At 36.5% G+C, this 11,886-nt stretch overlaps 1 protein-coding gene across 1 annotated transcript in view; it reads right to left on the minus strand.

Moving 5' to 3' along the window:
* Nucleotides 1-9,298, minus strand: part of LOC123869177 (solute carrier family 46 member 3-like) — a 29,869-nt gene extending 20,571 nt beyond the window's left edge. Inside the window, exon 1 of the mRNA XM_045911943.1 lies at nucleotides 8,989-9,298. The gene's annotated coding sequence lies outside the window, so the exon portion shown is untranslated. The remainder of the gene's footprint in view (nucleotides 1-8,988) is intronic.
* Nucleotides 9,299-11,886: the final 2,588 nt, after the last annotated feature.

Here is an 11,886-nt window from a genome sequence, read left to right on the forward strand (position 1 = left end):
GATTATATTTGGTGACCAACCCTTGTAATTAATAATGCAGTGAACTAGTGAAATCATTAATATAACTGCAGTTAAGATATTGATTAGTTTAAAAAGTGATAGTTTTAGTATGATAATAATTATTTAAAGTTAACTTTGATAGCACCAGCTTTACAATCAAATGATCCGTTTATAATAATAAAGCATTGATAGTTAAAATAAAATGGATGAGATCAAATATGATTCTTATGAGATCAAATCACTTGTATTATGGTGAACTAGGCACCGGTGATCCCTTGCGTGGATGCGCGGTAGATAAAGATAGTGTGGTGATTGCATACGTGGATGAATAGTGTCGGAGCACTGTGTGGGTGCACGATGCTATGGCATTGAGTATGTGTTCAGAATTTAGTAAAGAATTTTGAGATTTAGTAAAGAGGTATGATCTGATTTTAATCGTGAGTGCTAATGCATTGCTTCTTTAAAGAATATTCATGGAGTATTAAAAACCGTGTTGGCAAGGCTACCCTGTGTATTATGTTGAGTAATCTATTTAAAATTAAGTATGTATAGCAACATAATTGATACAGCGAGCCGTGATAAAATTTTGGAAGATTAATTAATTGGGAATATTGTACCATGAATATAAAATATCACATTGGAATACGATGCTTAAACTTGAAGGCGAACTTGGTACGCTTAAGTGAGTGAAATGCTCTTTAAGTGCAAGTGGTCTTCAAGCGATCTTCTACGATGCTTGACCTTGATGGCGAACTTGGTACGCTTAAGTGAGTGAAATGCTCTTTAAGTGCAAGTGGTCTTCAAGTGGTCTTTTATAATGCTTGGAACTTGAAGGTGAACTTGGTACGCTTAAGTGAGCGAAATGCTCTTTAAGTGCAAGTGGTCTTCAAGTGGTCTTCTATGATGTTTGGAACTTGAAGGTGAACTTGGTACACTTAAGTGAGCGAAATGTTCTTTAAGTGCAAGTGGTCTTCAAGTGGTCTTCACCAACTTGGTACGCTTAAGTGAGCGAAATATTCTTTAAGTGCAAGTGGTCTTGACCAACTTGCTGCATTTAAGTGAGCGAAACGCTCTTTAAGTGCAGTTGGTTTTCAACTACGACAAATCTGGTCCCCTAAGTGTGGCAAAGTCCCTTTAGATGCGGTTGTTTTGTTCTTTAAATTGAAAGCTGTTGTTGTGATGAGTGATAACGAATGGACAATATTCCTGGATCTTACGAGTACATAGTGGAGGTATCTTGTTAAGTTGCGAGCTGTCGTATGATTGTTAAGTGATAAGTGACAATGAATGGGCAATATTCCTTAGGAAGTTAGGAAGGATCCTTACAAGTAGGTAATGTGAATCAGGTGTTAACGGTTGTTTATTTTGCAGTAATTTTATCCCGACTCGTGGGGTGCCCGGGGCGGGCACCATGCAGCATGGCCGTGTTGGCAACAACTCGTTCTCACGTTCGGTGTTGCTTGGTGTTGGTGGTTATGCTGTGGTCGTGACGTCAGAGCCCCCTCCATCGAGACGAAAAAGATGGCGCTAGGGCGAGGACGTGGCGTGGAACGACAAGCTTCAGTTGCTGTTTGCGCTCCAACCGATTCACATTGCATTATACGGGTTGATTTTACTATCTGAGACTTTAATTGTTTACAGTTGAAAGTTGAAACAGCCATTTTAAGAGGGGTCTCTCCGTCACTCGCTTCATACAAACGTAGTTCCAATTTCATTTGAATATTAAGCAACCAAAGTCCATGAAATTTTGCAGACATATTCGAGAAACTAATATCTAGGTTTGTGGTTTTCCAGATTTCTGTTAAAATATTCAATTTCAAAGTTACGCGGTCTTAAAAATTTACATACAAATCTTTGAGCCCCTGTAATTTTAAAACTACATATTTTTAGAAAAATCTAAAACACCACAGACACAGATATTAGTTTCTAGAATATTATGTCTGCAAAATATCATGGACTTTGGTTGCTTAATATTCAAATGAAGTTGGAACTACGATTGTATGAAGCGAGTGACGGAGAGAGCCCTGTTAAACCTAATTTTGTAAGTTCTTTTAAGCGTCACGATGAGATGAAACGTTTTGTTTGGATGAAATAATTACACTGAAGAACACAATAGTTCATTTTTCAGTTTAATGCTAGCGATCAAGGTAAATGTTCACCTATATTATGAACATACTCGTTAATGATTGACAACATTTTAGTGGCAGCAATCATTATATTTTTTTCAGTGTAATTATCTTCTCTTTGAAACAGTTTATTTTTTTAACATTTAAAAGATTTAACCGTGACAGGAAGGCTACGACAATTTACAAATAAATAACGAGCGAGCAATTTATTGTGCAGAATAACTGAATGGCAAGCTAAAGGTCAATGGCAAAATTGTTTGATGCTAATGATTTGTTCATCAAAATGTAATATTTAAATCCTATGTAATAATTAATCTCAATAGGTTAGCAAAAATAATTTTATTCGTAAAACATGATCTTTGCACGTAACGGAAGGATTTAACGACACCTGGTGCAATGGTGAGTGCTGTGCTCCCGGGTTCGAATTCTTTGCCCCAATTCTGGTGGAAGGCTCCGGCCGTGACTATAGTTCTCATTTTTTTTATTTTATTTTTTAATTAAAGACTTAATAAAAAGGGAACATTTAACACCAAACTTTGTAGACCAAAGCACTAGATAAAAACTGAGATTGGTGTTTGTTTGCATCCAAAATAGACCGTAGTCTGTGCTAGGGCTGACAAAAATCATCGGCCTTAAAAGACTAATTTATTATGAGATTTAAAAAAATCGAAGGTTATAATAAAGGTTAAACCTATACTCACATTAATTTTTCTTTTTTCTTTTATTTAATAGTGTACTTTTTTTCTTTAATTACAAGGAATTTAATTTAAAATCATTTTCAGATAAAAGTTAGCCATTGAGTGCAATCTCACCTGGTGGTAAGTGATGATGCAGTCTAAGATGGAAGAGGGCTAACCTGGAAGGGGTATGGAAGTTTTCAGTCAACTAGGACCTAGATAGATAATAATTCTCTACAGTGTAATCGTGTATCTCTCTCCTATAGTCGTATTCCTGATTACTCGTGAGGGTCGTGACCCCTTTCCATTAATCCTATAATGGCAGGAGTTCTTTTGGGATTATATTGCGGTGGGTTTCCAGATCCTTCCGCATACAATTCGACTAAGAGAATAATGAGATCTCGACTCTTAGGTTAACTTACAGTTATTATCAGATGTTAGTAATAATAACCGGGACCAATGGTTTAGCGTGCTCTCCGAGGCATGGAGGAAACGAAAAGGCCAAATTCTGACCTCTAAAGTCGGTCACCCATCCAGTTACCGACTTGGGTCATCGTAGCTTAACAATCACAATCGATTGATGGTGCGTTGTCACAAGTCGGTTACACATCCTGTCACGTCATAAGTATATGAACGTAATAATATATTACATAAACTGCCATAGAGATGATGATATCTCGTCCTAATGGTTTGCCTTATAGCCTTGCTGAGGCTGTCATTCCATTGTTGCCCAACTTCACATACTTATAGTGTAATTGCACTACACTTTGTACCTACACCATGAAGAGATAATTGTCGTTCTGGTACGTTCCCTGTAATGGACAAAATTGTCAACGAAATAACATAGCTGAGAAGTTGGTTGACTGATAATTACCCAGCAGGCCTATTGCGTATATCAATCAGGGTTGCCACATTTTTCTTTTTAGGGTTCCGTACCTCAAAAGGAAAAAAGGTACCCTTACAGGATCACTTCGTTATCTGTATGTTTGTCTATCTGACGAACTTAAGAAGACACCGGAAGTGAATGGACGAGGAAGACGGAGGATCGTGGAGGATCGTGTGTCTTAGCGCGCTTTTGCGAAGGCCTATGTCCAGCATAGTGGACGCAAACAGGCTGTTTGATTGAAGCAATTGAATGTAACTTGCTTTAATGGTAAAGGAATAATACAACGTTAGGAAATCTGCGTGCCTGAGAGTTCTCCATAATGCTCTCAAAGGAGTGTAAAATCTGCCAACCCGCCAGCGTGGGATTATCTATGGCTAAAGCCTTTTTATTTTGAATAGAAACCCGTGCATCCGGCGATGGGTTGATGATGACGATAAGGTTTAAGGTATTATTTTATCGTGAAGAAATTGACTGATATTAACGTAAGTATGTAAGTTATTACAGACCTTTGGGTCTAAAAACTTGACAATTAATGTTTTCTTCCTAACGGTGACCCCCTAATCAAGAATTTTGAAAAATTCCAATAGGATCTTTAAAACCCCTAAATCTACGCGGACGAAGTTGCGGGAAATAGCTAGTACAATTTATAGATACCTTGTCTAAATACGAAATATACGGATTAGTAGTTAAATACGAAAGTGTGTTTAACTAGCTACTACTCAACCGATTTCTATAGAGAGATTGCATGCCCAAATATAGAACGAATCAAACAGGCTAGCCCGCCTAACCAGTTGGTTGGTACGATTAATCGTACTCAAAACGGGTGGGAAAACTAACGGCGGCTTTTTGACGGCTTTCCTAAGTGGTAAGTGCTGTGGTCTTATTAGTGGGAGGTCCCGGATTCGATCCCGGCAGGGGTTCAAAATTTTATAATTTCTAAATTTCTGGTTTGGTCTATTTGGAGGCTTCGGCCATGGCTAGTAACCACCCTACCGGCAAAGCCGTGCCACCAAGCGACATAGCGTTCCAGTAAGATGCCGTGTAGAAACCTAAGGAGTATGAGTTTAATGAAAACTACTGCCATACCGCTTCCAAGTAAGCCCGCTTTCATCTTAGACTGCATCATCATTTAAAAAAATAGACCTGTCTTTAATGTATTTTAGAGATTGTGTAAACAGAATTAGCAACGACAGTGTTATATTTTGTAACATCCAAAATGTGTCTAACTACAATAAACTTTGCAAATAAACAATGTAAGTTCTTATTTGTATATTATAACGTAGGTACTTTACCTATTTATCGCACCGCTACGCCCGAGCCAACAAACACAAAAAAAATCCAAATCCGGTTTCATGAAATATGAAAATGGGAATTACTTCAAGAAGGAAAAACCACATTATAATTTAATATTAGTTAACAAACCCGCCAAAAAAGCCTTAATTAGCGTTCCAATATGGTACGCATAGAATAACTAGAAACTAGAGACTGATTAGGCTCGGAGCTGGTTGATCCCACCGATTAGTGTTCTATAAAAACTGGCATAGTAATTAATATAGGTAGTTTAACATTTCATTGTGCTTTAGATTAATTTATAATTACAAGTAAATCAGTTAAATAAGTAAACTACCTAATTAATAAACTAAAACAGACAATGAAATTATGTTTTCACTGACAAGTAGGTACAATAATTAACAAATTATTTTTAGCTTCCATTAAGAGGGCTCTCTCCGTCACTCGTTTCATACAATCGTAGTTCCAATTTCATTTGAATACTAAGCAACCAAAGTCCATGAAATTTTGCAGACATATTCTAGAAACTAATATCTATGTCTGTGGTTTTCCAGATTTCTGTTAAAATATTCGGTTTCGAAGTTACGCGGTCATAAAAAATTTCATACAAATCTTTGAGCCCCTGTAATTTTAAAACTACATATTTTTAGAAAAATCTAAAATACCACTGACACAGATATAACATTCTTAAATATGTCTGCAAAATTTCATGGACTTTGGTTGCTTAATATTCAAATGAAATGGGAACTACGATTGTATGAAACGAGTGACGGTGAGAGCCCTGTTAAATTATATTATAGTGTGTACAAGTGTGTTCAGCAAGATATTGAAGCAAAAATGTCAAGTAGAATATTAGGTCCCAAATTTTGGAATTAAAGGCTTTTACAACCTACGACTGAATTTCAGTTCGCTCTTAATACTCTAGCCTTGAATAAGCTGTAGTAAAGCTAGCAACGTGTAAAGATCTCGCGATTGACAAAAAACAGTCCCACAATACAGCTAAGCCATAACTGCAGGTCAAGCCTGGCTGCACGCAGTTAATTTCAGATTAAAATCCGCGTAGTTATAAGCTACAGCACCCAGAAAGAATTCCAAAAAAATCCAATGAGAATTATTCCTTGATATCTTTTATAAAATAACAAGGTGATACTATGACTTCGTCCGCATGGATTTAGGTTTTAAAAAAATACTGTAGGAATTCTTTGTTTTTCCAGGATTTCAAAGTAGGTAAGTAGGTCCGACCCCAGGGTACAAGAAATCTATTTGGAAAAATATATCCAAGATCGGTTTGATTTTGAAGTACGAAAATGTAACAGACAGACAGGGGCAGCTTCACATTTATAATTTTTTTTTTTAGCTTTCATCCTGCTAATAATAATTATGCTAATGTTAAGTAATTTTAGCACAGTTTAAAGATGTACTTTGTACAGTCGAACTAATTATATTTAGAGGAGCTATGATAGTACGACCGGCTCATCTGCAATCATCAAGGGTGTTTTCTGAGTCTAACTGTATGTATTTACGCTGTGATATGACATGATAGGGACATGGATTTAATAGAATTTATATTTTGACTGTGTTATGAGTCTCACCAATTAAAGGTGATTACTATGAGACTTTAGTTTACCAACAACCACCTAACTAACAGCTTTCAGCTTTTATCAAGCACCTCCCCAAAAATTCCTACGGGATCTTGGTCTACATTCATTATTATTATACAATAGTGGATACCCACTTCTGTACAAAAATTGTATTGCTTTATCTTAATTAACTAGCTACCTACCTATTATAACTTTATTATAGGTAGGTACTGAAATAATATTAAGTATTTTCGTTTATCGTAAGAATCACGCGAAGTTACAGTCAAGAATAAAATTATAAAAATGTACCTAATTCTTATATTATTGTTATTCTTCATTATTATTTTATAATTTATTTACCTATTGTATGAAGGGCAGTTATATAGGATAAAATGAGTTGGTACTTAAATCTTGTAGTAGACTTTTAAGTTTTAAAAATTCGGAAGCGAATAGTTTGAAGCCATAATTTGAAAAGCAAAGTGTGTGGACAATTTGCATATAGTAACAGACAAACAGACACACTTTCACATTTACAATAGTATTAGTATGCATTAGTATATGGATAGTAGGTAAGTATATACCTATCTATTTGTAGCGGCGCGGTCGTTTTTCGTTTATTATAATATTATTCATATCGGTTAGTGATCTGTATATCGTTATTCATTACAGTTATAAACCGGCATGCCGTTATGATTGTCTTAATCAGGTCTATCCTATTCATCAATTTGGAACACTATTTAAGACACAATTTGGGACCTAATTTATGACAAACCGGTCTTTATGGTCAATTGGCTTATTAAGATACCTCATCATAATCATCATTATTTCAGCCTGCAGACGTTCATTGCTCATTGGCCTTTGAGACCAAAGTACATGACTATACTGACCCTCAACTTTCCTCATCCAGTCACTTCCCTCCACCCGCTTTAGGTATTATTATTAGATATTATATCGTCGGTCCATCGTGCTGGTGGGCACCCCAGGCTACATGTACATCGTCTCCTTTCGTAAACTTTCCGGCTCCAGCGGCTTTTGCTGAATATGGCAAGCATGGCCGGCCCACATTCACTTCAACTTTCTGATGCCTTGAAATATGTCAGTAACCTTGGACATCCTGCTAATCTATTCATTTTTAATCTTATCCTTTTTTTTATTTAGATTCAAAGTAGTCCGGAACTGCAATCCCACCTGGTGGTAAGTGATGATGCAGTCTAAGATGGAAGATGGCTAATCATATATAGCGGGCATACTTCTTTGGTTTCTACACGGCATCGTACCGGAATGCTAAATCGCTTGGCGGCGCGACTTTGCCAGTAGTGTGGTAACTAGCCACGGCCGAAGCCTCCCACCAGACTAGACCAGATAACAATGAGGTATTGAGGACTTCATTTAATATTCCAAATGCTGCTCAACCCAGATTAAGATACCTACTTATACACATACACAGTAAAGTAGTACCTACTCTGTAGTTACGAGGTACTTAATTAGGTAAGTATATTATACTGGGTATGTTAATTTTATTTAGAAAAGACATGGAATAGACTTTTGATTTAAAAAAAAAACGCTTTATAGAACCTTTGAAATACATTTAAGCGAAGACAAGTATAAAAAAAAACTTAGGTTGATATAATTAATTGTAGTTACCTAAATAGTAAAATTAAGTAGGTAAGTAAGTAAAAACCTTTAAATCTCAAATAAACATGACTAAAAGATATAAAAATAGTGAACAGGTAACTGAGCATGAAAAACAATACTTAATTGGTTTTGTTTATTTCTGTTACATTTTTGTCTTTTTTGTTAAGCCCGCACTAAAAAATTTCACCACGCAATTTTTTCCGCAGAATTACGTGACATAGAAACTATGCACTACGTACTAGCGAAAAAAATGCGCGTGAATAATTCCATCACAAAATTTATGTTTTGCTGTAGAATCAACCGCACGCGGCGGGATTTAAATTCGCACCAAGCAATGTTTTGTCAAGTACACTATGAAGTTGTACCAGACATAAATTTATTTTGCAATGTGGACTTACACTTTACATAAGTTTATGTAAGTAACCAATTGAAGTAGGCTTGCTTTGTTGCATGGCAATCGCAAAAATGAAAAAAGTTACCAAACTTTTACTTTCATTGATCGATTGCGATATTAGCTCTAAAACGACGCAGATTTTACGCAAGACAGATAGGTTAGGTAGTAACCTATGCATAGTACTCGGGGCCTGTTTCATAACTTCACGATAAAATTTATTTAATGAATAATGAATAAAGACAGTATAGGGATTCTAACTAAATGGCAAAATCTATTAGATAAATTTCATCTGGAAGGTGTGAAACAGGCCCTTAAATATGTCAAAATGGCTTTATTTATTAGATAAAGTTCACCTGTAGGTGTAAAACAGACCCTTAAATGTAAAAAGAAAAGAGCTTACCAATGTAATAGTCTTATTCACAACCAAGTTTCATCACTAAGCACTTATTATTTTATTTAAAATTCAAAATAATATTAAAATTTATTTTTATAATCCATCCGATTATTTTTTTAAATACACATATAATTTAATTTTTAGTTTTAAAAACTCATTCGTAATTTAAATTATTTAAAACATCTATATTTTTAAATATATCACAGAGGCGTTTGAAATTCGAATTGCAAATCGCGCGCTAAGCTAGTTTCGCGGGTCGGGTCGCAATGTCCCGTGCGTTAGCCGCAAGTGGTAACTGTTGGACGATTGCAGTTAAAGTTAGTACCGACTACCGACTCATATTCCTACAGAGAGGCTGTCAAATTTTTAATGAGGTGTTTAACAAACGCTGAAAGCTTTGTATGTGTCGCAGGTATATTGTCAAAGCCGTGATATTATAATCTCACTAGCGATATTATACAATAATTAAACTGTAGATTGTTTTCTTATTGTATTGACTTCATTTCTTACAATTTAACGGTTTGGTTTTAGTACCATTATAATGTCACGGGGGCACTACAGTGATATGATAAGGCAATGATATTTTAACAATTTCACTGGTGGTTAGATTATGAGGCCACCTCTGTTTGGTCCGTTTCCGATGTTGAAAACGATGGTTGAAAAAGAATTGACCAATCAGAACGCTTGAGGCCGATAAATTGTAAGAAATGAAGTCAATTGGCAATCTACCGTTTAATTATAATATCACTAGTGAGATTGTAATATCACTGCTTTGACAATATACCTGTAACATATGCAAATTGCATATTGGAGTTACTGTGTTACCCAAGTAGCCAGATGAATCTAGCTATACATGTAGGAAAATTTGGGTATCCTTTTCAAATCTTTTATCTGTTATCATTTGAAAACACTTCTTTCTTTGACACATCTTGCTGACTTTGTATTTTCGTACTTTAATTTCGTTTTATATTTTTTTTTTATATTTACAATATTGTAATGTTGTATTTATGAGTGAAGTTAGCAGATGTCATACCATACTTGTTAATAGTGAAATAGGGCTATCTATTCTCCTACCAACTATTTCGTGGTAGATTTGCGGGTTAGGAATTTCAGATGGAACTGCCAGAACAGCATCATTACTATATCACAGGCCACAACTGGCATGCATGAAGTTTAAAGCTCTTTTCAGTTACACTTTTAAGTACTTAAATTAACTTATTGAATACCTTTTCAGACACGTTTACTAAACTCTGCTACAAATTAATGGGTCTCTGCAATAACTTGCAAAATTATAAGGATTGGCTCATGGCTGACATATTTACACCATAATTTATGATAAAGAATCATAGTGCATAGTACATGTCATATTCTTTAACAAAGTTTCAGCTGATAAATCAAGCACCCACTAAAAAAAATTCTCCCGGCTCTTGGAAGATTTGGACAACTCGTCTTTTGTCGCCTTGTCACTATTGGCAGTTTCCATCACACTAATATTATAAAGGCGAAAGTTTGTATGTGTGTGTGTGTGTGTGTGTGTCTATGTTTGTTACTCCTTCACGCAAAAACCACTGGACGGATTTGGCTGAAATTTGGAATGGAAATGGATAATATCCTGGATTAGCACATAGGCTACTTTTTATCCCGGAAAATCAAAGAGTTCCCACGGGATTTCGAAAAACCTAAATCCACGCGGGCGAAGTCGCGGCCATCGGCTAGTAAGTAATGTTTGGTAAAGTTGGTAATCAAATAAAAGCAAATAATACTTACTGAAAAATATACCTATTCTATACCTACACCCTCGCCTCGATATAATAGATGTAGATAGACCCCAAATTGACTTCTACTAGGCATCACTATCTAAATTACTTGGCGGCACTATGAATCGGTCCTAACAGATCAGGTCTGTGCCAATTCGGGAATCATGAATTCCCAAATTCTCTCCGCCGGTAATCAAACCCCGAGACCGTTCATTTATAGAGCCACAACGCACACCACTACGCCACGGGCATCGTCAAAACATCTAAGATTTAGCTATCTATAAGTATATATAGTGAAGAGCAACAGCAACTGTATCCTTTATTAATGCGATCTTACAATAGTAATTGATAAGTTTGTCAGAGGTGTCATTACGTTACTGGAGTAGCAAATATTAACACTGAATATTTAATACTTACCTCTCAGATAATTTAGTTCAGAATCTTTGTAGAGCAGTAATATTCTCTTGCTTTACTTAACTTTCGCTTGCTTTGTGCTGTCAGTCAATAATATCGTAGTCTCTTTCCGAGAGCACACCACCAAATACGATCCTTAACTTTCTCACCACCTATTTCCAATTAGTTACTTTCACCCCCACACTTAAGGCCGTCAATCCAGCGGGTTTGATCTCGTCCCACACTGCGTTTTCTGGTACACGGTCTCCACTCCAGTGGGGTGATTCGCTAACTCAGTGACTAACACTGAACCGTAGCCACCGAACACATTAATAATTAATTTCTATGAAAAATATTTTAATATCACTCAATGTAGAACCAACTGATGTCAAATGGGCTCTGTGGCTATCATTCAGTGTTGATCACTAACTAAGCGAATCACCCCACAGAACACGCTTTCCCCATTGGCCATCAGTTCTGCAAGACATGGCCTGCCTATTGCCAGTTCAGCTTGCTAATTCTGTCGGTTACTTACCCCCTGTCCACACACTGCTCTACTCGCGCAGCGCGCGCGCTATTCGCGCTTACCGACAAAATAGAGAGCGATGGACGTGAACGAGGAACACGCGATTAACGCGGTCACACTACGTCTGTGCCTCCGTTCCTCGCTCCTTCCCATGTCACACGGGCATAGTGTGGACGGGGGGTGACGTAGTCCTTCGTTCCTTCCTCGTAACGGATTTTGTCCATCCAG

Source organism: Maniola jurtina, chromosome 10 (assembly GCF_905333055.1).
Source record: "Maniola jurtina chromosome 10, ilManJurt1.1, whole genome shotgun sequence".
In the NCBI taxonomy this organism is placed as follows: domain Eukaryota; kingdom Metazoa; phylum Arthropoda; class Insecta; order Lepidoptera; family Nymphalidae; genus Maniola; species Maniola jurtina.